Genomic DNA, 12,207 nt, shown 5'->3' with positions numbered 1-12,207 from the left:
GTAGATCCTCTCACACCTGTGGTCACTGCAGCATCTGACTCCACTTTGTCCAAAAGGGATCTATTCCATTCAATTACACATGATCTAGATTAGACTGACAACAAGATACTGCACGGGACATAGCAGAGTTGGTGAAGTTGAGTGGTGATGAGTTTGCTATTTGGATGAATAAAGCAAGTAAAAAGTGTGTTAGATAAAAATTCATTTCAATTCGCTAATCGGGCTAATATGAATCAGGTGAATCGAGTTCTGCTTTTGGAAACTGGGTTAAGAAGGGGTGCACCGTTCCTGGAGGTACTGCAATACCAGGTCAATGCGTGGAGTGGACAGAGCAAGCTCTTTTTCCATCTCCCTGTTCTAAAAATCCATTTAATATATGGTCCCCAGATAGGGGACGTATCAGATATTAAACTGATAAGAACAGATACTACACTTGATCTTAGCCAAAAGGCCGAGAAGCGATAACCAGAATTGGTTTGGGCCTCGAGTGGCACCCTGGCCTATGCCGGACACATCTTAGGGAGAGAGAGCGAGAGGGAGACAAACCCACGCCTACACAAGACATTTTGTCACCCAAGCCAACCCTTGAAAAGGCTGCTTTGCAGAGCAAAAACAAGAAGAATGGTGCGTTTTGCAGCCGCCGCCCACTGCAATGAATCTGAATAACTCCTCCTTTAGGGCGCAAGCAACTCCCCTCCCCCTTGCAGTCTTTCCAATTCACGATACAAAAAGACGGACAGGACAGGTTGCCTGACTTTCCGTCACTGCCACCCTTTGCCATCCTTACCCGTAGAAAGCCCTTTCATCATCCCCAAACCCTAATCTTTTCCCTTTCCTTCCCAGCCCCCAAACCCTGCCCTCTGTACCTTTCTCACCACCCGCTTCCCTTCTCCTGTCATCCCCCTACCACCCGGGAAAAAAAGAGATTGCCCCCTCCTTCCACTAGCCCACCCTCCCACCCAAAGAACAACTTCTTCTGCGCAGCTTGTTTTCTAGGCAGCAGCGCTATTGTGATGTCATCGGGGGGCATTGTGACAAGCCGCCAGTGTTCCGTCTCTTCATGTTGTGCACTGTTCAAACCGAAAATACATCAACAGGCAGGCTACAGAAAAGCTTACTAACAAAGGTTAGAGAGGGGCTTTCTCAGAGGGCTTTTTACAGTTTGTCTATTCCCAATTAGCCGGTTTAGTATACTTAATGAAAGTACTAATTCTTTCATAGGCCGCCCATTCTTAGTATTTGACGTTCAGGTAACAACAGGTAACTTTATTTGGAGTGGAAGCAGAGAGATAACACCAGATGCCAATTGTAGATCCTCTCACACCTGTGGTCACTGCAGCATCTGACTCCACTTTGTCCAAAAGGGATCTATTCCATTCAATTACACATGATCTAGATTAGACTGACAACAAGATACTGCACGGGACATAGCAGAGTTGGTGAAGTTGAGTGGTGATGAGTTTGCTATTTGGATGAATAAAGCAAGTAAAAAGTGTGTTAGATAAAAATTCATTTCAATTCGCTAATCGGGCTAATATGAATCAGGTGAATCGAGTTCTGCTTTTGGAAACTGGGTTAAGAAGGGGTGCACCGTTCCTGGAGGTACTGCAATACCAGGTCAATGCGTGGAGTGGACAGAGCAAGCTCTTTTTCCATCTCCCTGTTCTAAAAATCCATTTAATATATGGTCCCCAGATAGGGGACGTATCAGATATTAAACTGATAAGAACAGATACTACACTTGATCTTAGCCAAAAGGCCGAGAAGCGATAACCAGAATTGGTTTGGGCCTCGAGTGGCACCCTGGCCTATGCCGGACACATCTTAGGGAGAGAGAGCGAGAGGGAGACAAACCCACGCCTACACAAGACATTTTGTCACCCAAGCCAACCCTTGAAAAGGCTGCTTTGCAGAGCAAAAACAAGAAGAATGGTGCGTTTTGCAGCCGCCGCCCACTGCAATGAATCTGAATAACTCCTCCTTTAGGGCGCAAGCAACTCCCCTCCCCCTTGCAGTCTTTCCAATTCACGATACAAAAAGACGGACAGGACAGGTTGCCTGACTTTCCGTCACTGCCACCCTTTGCCATCCTTACCCGTAGAAAGCCCTTTCATCATCCCCAAACCCTAATCTTTTCCCTTTCCTTCCCAGCCCCCAAACCCTGCCCTCTGTACCTTTCTCACCACCCGCTTCCCTTCTCCTGTCATCCCCCTACCACCCGGGAAAAAAAGAGATTGCCCCCTCCTTCCACTAGCCCACCCTCCCACCCAAAGAACAACTTCTTCTGCGCAGCTTGTTTTCTAGGCAGCAGCGCTATTGTGATGTCATCGGGGGGCATTGTGACAAGCCGCCAGTGTTCCGTCTCTTCATGTTGTGCACTGTTCAAACCGAAAATACATCAACAGGCAGGCTACAGAAAAGCTTACTAACAAAGGTTAGAGAGGGGCTTTCTCAGAGGGCTTTTTACAGTTTGTCTATTCCCAATTAGCCGGTTTAGTATACTTAATGAAAGTACTAATTCTTTCATAGGCCGCCCATTCTTAGTATTTGACGTTCAGGTAACAACAGGTAACTTTATTTGGAGTGGAAGCAGAGAGATAACACCAGATGCCAATTGTAGATCCTCTCACACCTGTGGTCACTGCAGCATCTGACTCCACTTTGTCCAAAAGGGATCTATTCCATTCAATTACACATGATCTAGATTAGACTGACAACAAGATACTGCACGGGACATAGCAGAGTTGGTGAAGTTGAGTGGTGATGAGTTTGCTATTTGGATGAATAAAGCAAGTAAAAAGTGTGTTAGATAAAAATTCATTTCAATTCGCTAATCGGGCTAATATGAATCAGGTGAATCGAGTTCTGCTTTTGGAAACTGGGTTAAGAAGGGGTGCACCGTTCCTGGAGGTACTGCAATACCAGGTCAATGCGTGGAGTGGACAGAGCAAGCTCTTTTTCCATCTCCCTGTTCTAAAAATCCATTTAATATATGGTCCCCAGATAGGGGACGTATCAGATATTAAACTGATAAGAACAGATACTACACTTGATCTTAGCCAAAAGGCCGAGAAGCGATAACCAGAATTGGTTTGGGCCTCGAGTGGCACCCTGGCCTATGCCGGACACATCTTAGGGAGAGAGAGCGAGAGGGAGACAAACCCACGCCTACACAAGACATTTTGTCACCCAAGCCAACCCTTGAAAAGGCTGCTTTGCAGAGCAAAAACAAGAAGAATGGTGCGTTTTGCAGCCGCCGCCCACTGCAATGAATCTGAATAACTCCTCCTTTAGGGCGCAAGCAACTCCCCTCCCCCTTGCAGTCTTTCCAATTCACGATACAAAAAGACGGACAGGACAGGTTGCCTGACTTTCCGTCACTGCCACCCTTTGCCATCCTTACCCGTAGAAAGCCCTTTCATCATCCCCAAACCCTAATCTTTTCCCTTTCCTTCCCAGCCCCCAAACCCTGCCCTCTGTACCTTTCTCACCACCCGCTTCCCTTCTCCTGTCATCCCCCTACCACCCGGGAAAAAAAGAGATTGCCCCCTCCTTCCACTAGCCCACCCTCCCACCCAAAGAACAACTTCTTCTGCGCAGCTTGTTTTCTAGGCAGCAGCGCTATTGTGATGTCATCGGGGGGCATTGTGACAAGCCGCCAGTGTTCCGTCTCTTCATGTTGTGCACTGTTCAAACCGAAAATACATCAACAGGCAGGCTACAGAAAAGCTTACTAACAAAGGTTAGAGAGGGGCTTTCTCAGAGGGCTTTTTACAGTTTGTCTATTCCCAATTAGCCGGTTTAGTATACTTAATGAAAGTACTAATTCTTTCATAGGCCGCCCATTCTTAGTATTTGACGTTCAGGTAACAACAGGTAACTTTATTTGGAGTGGAAGCAGAGAGATAACACCAGATGCCAATTGTAGATCCTCTCACACCTGTGGTCACTGCAGCATCTGACTCCACTTTGTCCAAAAGGGATCTATTCCATTCAATTACACATGATCTAGATTAGACTGACAACAAGATACTGCACGGGACATAGCAGAGTTGGTGAAGTTGAGTGGTGATGAGTTTGCTATTTGGATGAATAAAGCAAGTAAAAAGTGTGTTAGATAAAAATTCATTTCAATTCGCTAATCGGGCTAATATGAATCAGGTGAATCGAGTTCTGCTTTTGGAAACTGGGTTAAGAAGGGGTGCACCGTTCCTGGAGGTACTGCAATACCAGGTCAATGCGTGGAGTGGACAGAGCAAGCTCTTTTTCCATCTCCCTGTTCTAAAAATCCATTTAATATATGGTCCCCAGATAGGGGACGTATCAGATATTAAACTGATAAGAACAGATTTTTTGATTTAATGAAGCTTTCCAAAGCACCACAAAAAATGCATGACCGAAGTCACACCAAAAACAGTGCAAAGGCTAGGATTCGTGTGGACCCCACCGTGAGGAGAGGGTCCCCAAAAATCAACCCCGTCCCTCCGAGCCAGAAGGCCACAGCAAGGGTCAGGGATCTTCGGTGCTCCCCCAAGCCGAAGCCTGGTTGAGCCTTGTTGTTGCTCCCAGCATCCACCCAGGCATCTTACCCAAGTGGAGTAGAGAGCTACTAGTTGTTGGTTTCGCAGCCGAAACTGCCCGGACCGTCAACCGGTGTTGGTTTCTCAGCCCAAGGCTAACCGGACCTCCAACCGGGTGTTGGTTTCTCAGCCGAAGCTGACCCAGACCTCCAACCAGGTGTTGGTTTCTCAGCCGAAGCTGACTCGGACCTCCAACCGGGTGTTAGTTTCTCAGCCCAAAGCTGACCAGACCTCCGACCGGGATTAAAAAAATTTCCCTTCCTAGCCAGAAGGCCAGGATAGGGTAATATGCTCAAAAAGTATGAAAAGGCAAGGTACGGTGTGCTACAGAGCCCAAGGCTTGCCGGGGTCCCAAGCCAGCAAGCTCAGACTCACTCCAGGGTCGTCAGTCCTGGGGCACGTTGTACCATAGCCCCCCACCCTTACTCAGTCTAATAGCCTCGATCCTGGTAGGGCCATGTTTTCCTCTTGATGAATATACTATCCACCCAGAGTACTAGCAAGCGCAACCTTCCAGTGTGCATTGTATCATTGTACTAAGGTGGCCTGGAGCTTAAACCACCTCTTCGAACAACACTACACTTGATCTTAGCCAAAAGGCCGAGAAGCGATAACCAGAATTGGTTTGGGCCTCGAGTGGCACCCTGGCCTATGCCGGACACATCTTAGGGAGAGAGAGCGAGAGGGAGACAAACCCACGCCTACACAAGACATTTTGTCACCCAAGCCAACCCTTGAAAAGGCTGCTTTGCAGAGCAAAAACAAGAAGAATGGTGCGTTTTGCAGCCGCCGCCCACTGCAATGAATCTGAATAACTCCTCTTTTAGGGCGCAAGCAACTCCCCTCCCCCTTGCAGTCTTTCCAATTCACGATACAAAAAGACGGACAGGACAGGTTGCCTGACTTTCCGTCACTGCCACCCTTTGCCATCCTTATCCGTAGAAAGCCCTTTCATCATCCCCAAACCCTAATCTTTTCCCTTTCCTTCCCAGCCCCCAAACCCTGCCCTCTGTACCTTTCTCACCACCCGCTTCCCTTCTCCTGTCATCCCCCTACCACCCGGGAAAAAAAGAGATTGCCCCCTCCTTCCACTAGCCCACCCTCCCACCCAAAGAACAACTTCTTCTGCGCAGCTTGTTTTCTAGGCAGCAGCGCTATTGTGATGTCATCGGGGGGCATTGTGACAAGCCGCCAGTGTTCCGTCTCTTCATGTTGTGCACTGTTCAAACCGAAAATACATCAACAGGCAGGCTACAGAAAAGCTTACTAACAAAGGTTAGAGAGGGGCTTTCTCAGAGGGCTTTTTACAGTTTGTCTATTCCCAATTAGCCGGTTTAGTATACTTAATGAAAGTACTAATTCTTTCATAGGCCGCCCATTCTTAGTATTTGACGTTCAGGTAACAACAGGTAACTTTATTTGGAGTGGAAGCAGAGAGATAACACCAGATGCCAATTGTAGATCCTCTCACACCTGTGGTCACTGCAGCATCTGACTCCACTTTGTCCAAAAGGGATCTATTCCATTCAATTACACATGATCTAGATTAGACTGACAACAAGATACTGCACGGGACATAGCAGAGTTGGTGAAGTTGAGTGGTGATGAGTTTGCTATTTGGATGAATAAAGCAAGTAAAAAGTGTGTTAGATAAAAATTCATTTCAATTCGCTAATCGGGCTAATATGAATCAGGTGAATCGAGTTCTGCTTTTGGAAACTGGGTTAAGAAGGGGTGCACCGTTCCTGGAGGTACTGCAATACCAGGTCAATGCGTGGAGTGGACAGAGCAAGCTCTTTTTCCATCTCCCTGTTCTAAAAATCCATTTAATATATGGTCCCCAGATAGGGGACGTATCAGATATTAAACTGATAAGAACAGATACTACACTTGATCTTAGCCAAAAGGCCGAGAAGCGATAACCAGAATTGGTTTGGGCCTCGAGTGGCACCCTGGCCTATGCCGGACACATCTTAGGGAGAGAGAGCGAGAGGGAGACAAACCCACGCCTACACAAGACATTTTGTCACCCAAGCCAACCCTTGAAAAGGCTGCTTTGCAGAGCAAAAACAAGAAGAATGGTGCGTTTTGCAGCCGCCGCCCACTGCAATGAATCTGAATAACTCCTCCTTTAGGGCGCAAGCAACTCCCCTCCCCCTTGCAGTCTTTCCAATTCACGATACAAAAAGACGGACAGGACAGGTTGCCTGACTTTCCGTCACTGCCACCCTTTGCCATCCTTACCCGTAGAAAGCCCTTTCATCATCCCCAAACCCTAATCTTTTCCCTTTCCTTCCCAGCCCCCAAACCCTGCCCTCTGTACCTTTCTCACCACCCGCTTCCCTTCTCCTGTCATCCCCCTACCACCCGGGAAAAAAAGAGATTGCCCCCTCCTTCCACTAGCCCACCCTCCCACCCAAAGAACAACTTCTTCTGCGCAGCTTGTTTTCTAGGCAGCAGCGCTATTGTGATGTCATCGGGGGGCATTGTGACAAGCCGCCAGTGTTCCGTCTCTTCATGTTGTGCACTGTTCAAACCGAAAATACATCAACAGGCAGGCTACAGAAAAGCTTACTAACAAAGGTTAGAGAGGGGCTTTCTCAGAGGGCTTTTTACAGTTTGTCTATTCCCAATTAGCCGGTTTAGTATACTTAATGAAAGTACTAATTCTTTCATAGGCCGCCCATTCTTAGTATTTGACGTTCAGGTAACAACAGGTAACTTTATTTGGAGTGGAAGCAGAGAGATAACACCAGATGCCAATTGTAGATCCTCTCACACCTGTGGTCACTGCAGCATCTGACTCCACTTTGTCCAAAAGGGATCTATTCCATTCAATTACACATGATCTAGATTAGACTGACAACAAGATACTGCACGGGACATAGCAGAGTTGGTGAAGTTGAGTGGTGATGAGTTTGCTATTTGGATGAATAAAGCAAGTAAAAAGTGTGTTAGATAAAAATTCATTTCAATTCGCTAATCGGGCTAATATGAATCAGGTGAATCGAGTTCTGCTTTTGGAAACTGGGTTAAGAAGGGGTGCACCGTTCCTGGAGGTACTGCAATACCAGGTCAATGCGTGGAGTGGACAGAGCAAGCTCTTTTTCCATCTCCCTGTTCTAAAAATCCATTTAATATATGGTCCCCAGATAGGGGACGTATCAGATATTAAACTGATAAGAACAGATACTACACTTGATCTTAGCCAAAAGGCCGAGAAGCGATAACCAGAATTGGTTTGGGCCTCGAGTGGCACCCTGGCCTATGCCGGACACATCTTAGGGAGAGAGAGCGAGAGGGAGACAAACCCACGCCTACACAAGACATTTTGTCACCCAAGCCAACCCTTGAAAAGGCTGCTTTGCAGAGCAAAAACAAGAAGAATGGTGCGTTTTGCAGCCGCCGCCCACTGCAATGAATCTGAATAACTCCTCCTTTAGGGCGCAAGCAACTCCCCTCCCCCTTGCAGTCTTTCCAATTCACGATACAAAAAGACGGACAGGACAGGTTGCCTGACTTTCCGTCACTGCCACCCTTTGCCATCCTTACCCGTAGAAAGCCCTTTCATCATCCCCAAACCCTAATCTTTTCCCTTTCCTTCCCAGCCCCCAAACCCTGCCCTCTGTACCTTTCTCACCACCCGCTTCCCTTCTCCTGTCATCCCCCTACCACCCGGGAAAAAAAGAGATTGCCCCCTCCTTCCACTAGCCCACCCTCCCACCCAAAGAACAACTTCTTCTGCGCAGCTTGTTTTCTAGGCAGCAGCGCTATTGTGATGTCATCGGGGGGCATTGTGACAAGCCGCCAGTGTTCCGTCTCTTCATGTTGTGCACTGTTCAAACCGAAAATACATCAACAGGCAGGCTACAGAAAAGCTTACTAACAAAGGTTAGAGAGGGGCTTTCTCAGAGGGCTTTTTACAGTTTGTCTATTCCCAATTAGCCGGTTTAGTATACTTAATGAAAGTACTAATTCTTTCATAGGCCGCCCATTCTTAGTATTTGACGTTCAGGTAACAACAGGTAACTTTATTTGGAGTGGAAGCAGAGAGATAACACCAGATGCCAATTGTAGATCCTCTCACACCTGTGGTCACTGCAGCATCTGACTCCACTTTGTCCAAAAGGGATCTATTCCATTCAATTACACATGATCTAGATTAGACTGACAACAAGATACTGCACGGGACATAGCAGAGTTGGTGAAGTTGAGTGGTGATGAGTTTGCTATTTGGATGAATAAAGCAAGTAAAAAGTGTGTTAGATAAAAATTCATTTCAATTCGCTAATCGGGCTAATATGAATCAGGTGAATCGAGTTCTGCTTTTGGAAACTGGGTTAAGAAGGGGTGCACCGTTCCTGGAGGTACTGCAATACCAGGTCAATGCGTGGAGTGGACAGAGCAAGCTCTTTTTCCATCTCCCTGTTCTAAAAATCCATTTAATATATGGTCCCCAGATAGGGGACGTATCAGATATTAAACTGATAAGAACAGATACTACACTTGATCTTAGCCAAAAGGCCGAGAAGCGATAACCAGAATTGGTTTGGGCCTCGAGTGGCACCCTGGCCTATGCCGGACACATCTTAGGGAGAGAGAGCGAGAGGGAGACAAACCCACGCCTACACAAGACATTTTGTCACCCAAGCCAACCCTTGAAAAGGCTGCTTTGCAGAGCAAAAACAAGAAGAATGGTGCGTTTTGCAGCCGCCGCCCACTGCAATGAATCTGAATAACTCCTCCTTTAGGGCGCAAGCAACTCCCCTCCCCCTTGCAGTCTTTCCAATTCACGATACAAAAAGACGGACAGGACAGGTTGCCTGACTTTCCGTCACTGCCACCCTTTGCCATCCTTACCCGTAGAAAGCCCTTTCATCATCCCCAAACCCTAATCTTTTCCCTTTCCTTCCCAGCCCCCAAACCCTGCCCTCTGTACCTTTCTCACCACCCGCTTCCCTTCTCCTGTCATCCCCCTACCACCCGGGAAAAAAAGAGATTGCCCCCTCCTTCCACTAGCCCACCCTCCCACCCAAAGAACAACTTCTTCTGCGCAGCTTGTTTTCTAGGCAGCAGCGCTATTGTGATGTCATCGGGGGGCATTGTGACAAGCCGCCAGTGTTCCGTCTCTTCATGTTGTGCACTGTTCAAACCGAAAATACATCAACAGGCAGGCTACAGAAAAGCTTACTAACAAAGGTTAGAGAGGGGCTTTCTCAGAGGGCTTTTTACAGTTTGTCTATTCCCAATTAGCCGGTTTAGTATACTTAATGAAAGTACTAATTCTTTCATAGGCCGCCCATTCTTAGTATTTGACGTTCAGGTAACAACAGGTAACTTTATTTGGAGTGGAAGCAGAGAGATAACACCAGATGCCAATTGTAGATCCTCTCACACCTGTGGTCACTGCAGCATCTGACTCCACTTTGTCCAAAAGGGATCTATTCCATTCAATTACACATGATCTAGATTAGACTGACAACAAGATACTGCACGGGACATAGCAGAGTTGGTGAAGTTGAGTGGTGATGAGTTTGCTATTTGGATGAATAAAGCAAGTAAAAAGTGTGTTAGATAAAAATTCATTTCAATTCGCTAATCGGGCTAATATGAATCAGGTGAATCGAGTTCTGCTTTTGGAAACTGGGTTAAGAAGGGGTGCACCGTTCCTGGAGGTACTGCAATACCAGGTCAATGCGTGGAGTGGACAGAGCAAGCTCTTTTTCCATCTCCCTGTTCTAAAAATCCATTTAATATATGGTCCCCAGATAGGGGACGTATCAGATATTAAACTGATAAGAACAGATTTTTTGATTTAATGAAGCTTTCCAAAGCACCACAAAAAATGCATGACCGAAGTCACACCAAAAACAGTGCAAAGGCTAGGATTCGTGTGGACCCCACCGTGAGGAGAGGGTCCCCAAAAATCAACCCCGTCCCTCCGAGCCAGAAGGCCACAGCAAGGGTCAGGGATCTTCGGTGCTCCCCCAAGCCGAAGCCTGGTTGAGCCTTGTTGTTGCTCCCAGCATCCACCCAGGCATCTTACCCAAGTGGAGTAGAGAGCTACTAGTTGTTGGTTTCGCAGCCGAAACTGCCCGGACCGTCAACCGGTGTTGGTTTCTCAGCCCAAGGCTAACCGGACCTCCAACCGGGTGTTGGTTTCTCAGCCGAAGCTGACCCAGACCTCCAACCAGGTGTTGGTTTCTCAGCCGAAGCTGACCCGGACCTCCAACCGGGTGTTAGTTTCTCAGCCCAAAGCTGACCAGACCTCCGACCGGGATTAAAAAAATTTCCCTTCCTAGCCAGAAGGCCAGGATAGGGTAATATGCTCAAAAAGTATGAAAAGGCAAGGTACGGTGTGCTACAGAGCCCAAGGCTTGCCGGGGTCCCAAGCCAGCAAGCTCAGACTCACTCCAGGGTCGTCAGTCCTGGGGCACGTTGTACCATAGCCCCCCACCCTTACTCAGTCTAATAGCCTCGATCCTGGTAGGGCCATGTTTTCCTCTTGATGAATATACTATCCACCCAGAGTACTAGCAAGCGCAACCTTCCAGTGTGCATTGTATCATTGTACTAAGGTGGCCTGGAGCTTAAACCACCTCTTCGAACAACACTACACTTGATCTTAGCCAAAAGGCCGAGAAGCGATAACCAGAATTGGTTTGGGCCTCGAGTGGCACCCTGGCCTATGCCGGACACATCTTAGGGAGAGAGAGCGAGAGGGAGACAAACCCACGCCTACACAAGACATTTTGTCACCCAAGCCAACCCTTGAAAAGGCTGCTTTGCAGAGCAAAAACAAGAAGAATGGTGCGTTTTGCAGCCGCCGCCCACTGCAATGAATCTGAATAACTCCTCTTTTAGGGCGCAAGCAACTCCCCTCCCCCTTGCAGTCTTTCCAATTCACGATACAAAAAGACGGACAGGACAGGTTGCCTGACTTTCCGTCACTGCCACCCTTTGCCATCCTTATCCGTAGAAAGCCCTTTCATCATCCCCAAACCCTAATCTTTTCCCTTTCCTTCCCAGCCCCCAAACCCTGCCCTCTGTACCTTTCTCACCACCCGCTTCCCTTCTCCTGTCATCCCCCTACCACCCGGGAAAAAAAGAGATTGCCCCCTCCTTCCACTAGCCCACCCTCCCACCCAAAGAACAACTTCTTCTGCGCAGCTTGTTTTCTAGGCAGCAGCGCTATTGTGATGTCATCGGGGGGCATTGTGACAAGCCGCCAGTGTTCCGTCTCTTCATGTTGTGCACTGTTCAAACCGAAAATACATCAACAGGCAGGCTACAGAAAAGCTTACTAACAAAGGTTAGAGAGGGGCTTTCTCAGAGGGCTTTTTACAGTTTGTCTATTCCCAATTAGCCGGTTTAGTATACTTAATGAAAGTACTAATTCTTTCATAGGCCGCCCATTCTTAGTATTTGACGTTCAGGTAACAACAGGTAACTTTATTTGGAGTGGAAGCAGAGAGATAACACCAGATGCCAATTGTAGATCCTCTCACACCTGTGGTCACTGCAGCATCTGACTCCACTTTGTCCAAAAGGGATCTATTCCATTCAATTACACATGATCTAGATTAGACTGACAACAAGATACTGCACGGGACATAGCAGAGTTGGT

General features: G+C 47.5%; 8 non-coding genes across 8 annotated transcripts; all 8 read right to left on the bottom strand.

Annotated features, from left to right (window-relative positions):
- Positions 1–272: 272 nt before the first annotated feature.
- Positions 273–463, bottom strand: LOC142278030 (U2 spliceosomal RNA). The gene has a single exon (XR_012741092.1). It is a non-coding gene; the product is annotated as a U2 spliceosomal RNA (small nuclear RNA).
- A 1,117-nt stretch (positions 464–1,580) lies between these two features.
- Positions 1,581–1,771, bottom strand: LOC142278239 (U2 spliceosomal RNA). The gene has a single exon (XR_012741270.1). It is a non-coding gene; the product is annotated as a U2 spliceosomal RNA (small nuclear RNA).
- Positions 1,772–2,888: 1,117 nt separating this feature from the next.
- LOC142278227 (U2 spliceosomal RNA) lies at positions 2,889–3,079 on the bottom strand. The gene has a single exon (XR_012741259.1). It is a non-coding gene; the product is annotated as a U2 spliceosomal RNA (small nuclear RNA).
- Positions 3,080–4,196: 1,117 nt separating this feature from the next.
- On the bottom strand, positions 4,197–4,390 carry LOC142278175 (U2 spliceosomal RNA). Its single transcript, XR_012741221.1, has one exon. It is a non-coding gene; the product is annotated as a U2 spliceosomal RNA (small nuclear RNA).
- Positions 4,391–6,309: 1,919 nt separating this feature from the next.
- Positions 6,310–6,500, bottom strand: LOC142278214 (U2 spliceosomal RNA). The gene has a single exon (XR_012741248.1). It is a non-coding gene; the product is annotated as a U2 spliceosomal RNA (small nuclear RNA).
- Positions 6,501–7,617: 1,117 nt separating this feature from the next.
- Positions 7,618–7,808, bottom strand: LOC142278146 (U2 spliceosomal RNA). Its single transcript, XR_012741197.1, has one exon. It is a non-coding gene; the product is annotated as a U2 spliceosomal RNA (small nuclear RNA).
- Positions 7,809–8,925: 1,117 nt separating this feature from the next.
- LOC142278023 (U2 spliceosomal RNA) lies at positions 8,926–9,116 on the bottom strand. The gene has a single exon (XR_012741086.1). It is a non-coding gene; the product is annotated as a U2 spliceosomal RNA (small nuclear RNA).
- Positions 9,117–10,233: 1,117 nt separating this feature from the next.
- LOC142278174 (U2 spliceosomal RNA) lies at positions 10,234–10,427 on the bottom strand. The gene has a single exon (XR_012741220.1). It is a non-coding gene; the product is annotated as a U2 spliceosomal RNA (small nuclear RNA).
- Positions 10,428–12,207: the final 1,780 nt, after the last annotated feature.

The sequence above is a fragment of the Anomaloglossus baeobatrachus genome, unplaced genomic scaffold (genome assembly GCF_048569485.1).
Source record: "Anomaloglossus baeobatrachus isolate aAnoBae1 unplaced genomic scaffold, aAnoBae1.hap1 Scaffold_416, whole genome shotgun sequence".
NCBI classification, from domain to species: Eukaryota; Metazoa; Chordata; class Amphibia; order Anura; family Aromobatidae; genus Anomaloglossus; species Anomaloglossus baeobatrachus.
The sequence above is the reverse complement of the archived record's forward strand: the minus strand, read 5'-3'. Positions and strand labels throughout refer to the sequence as shown.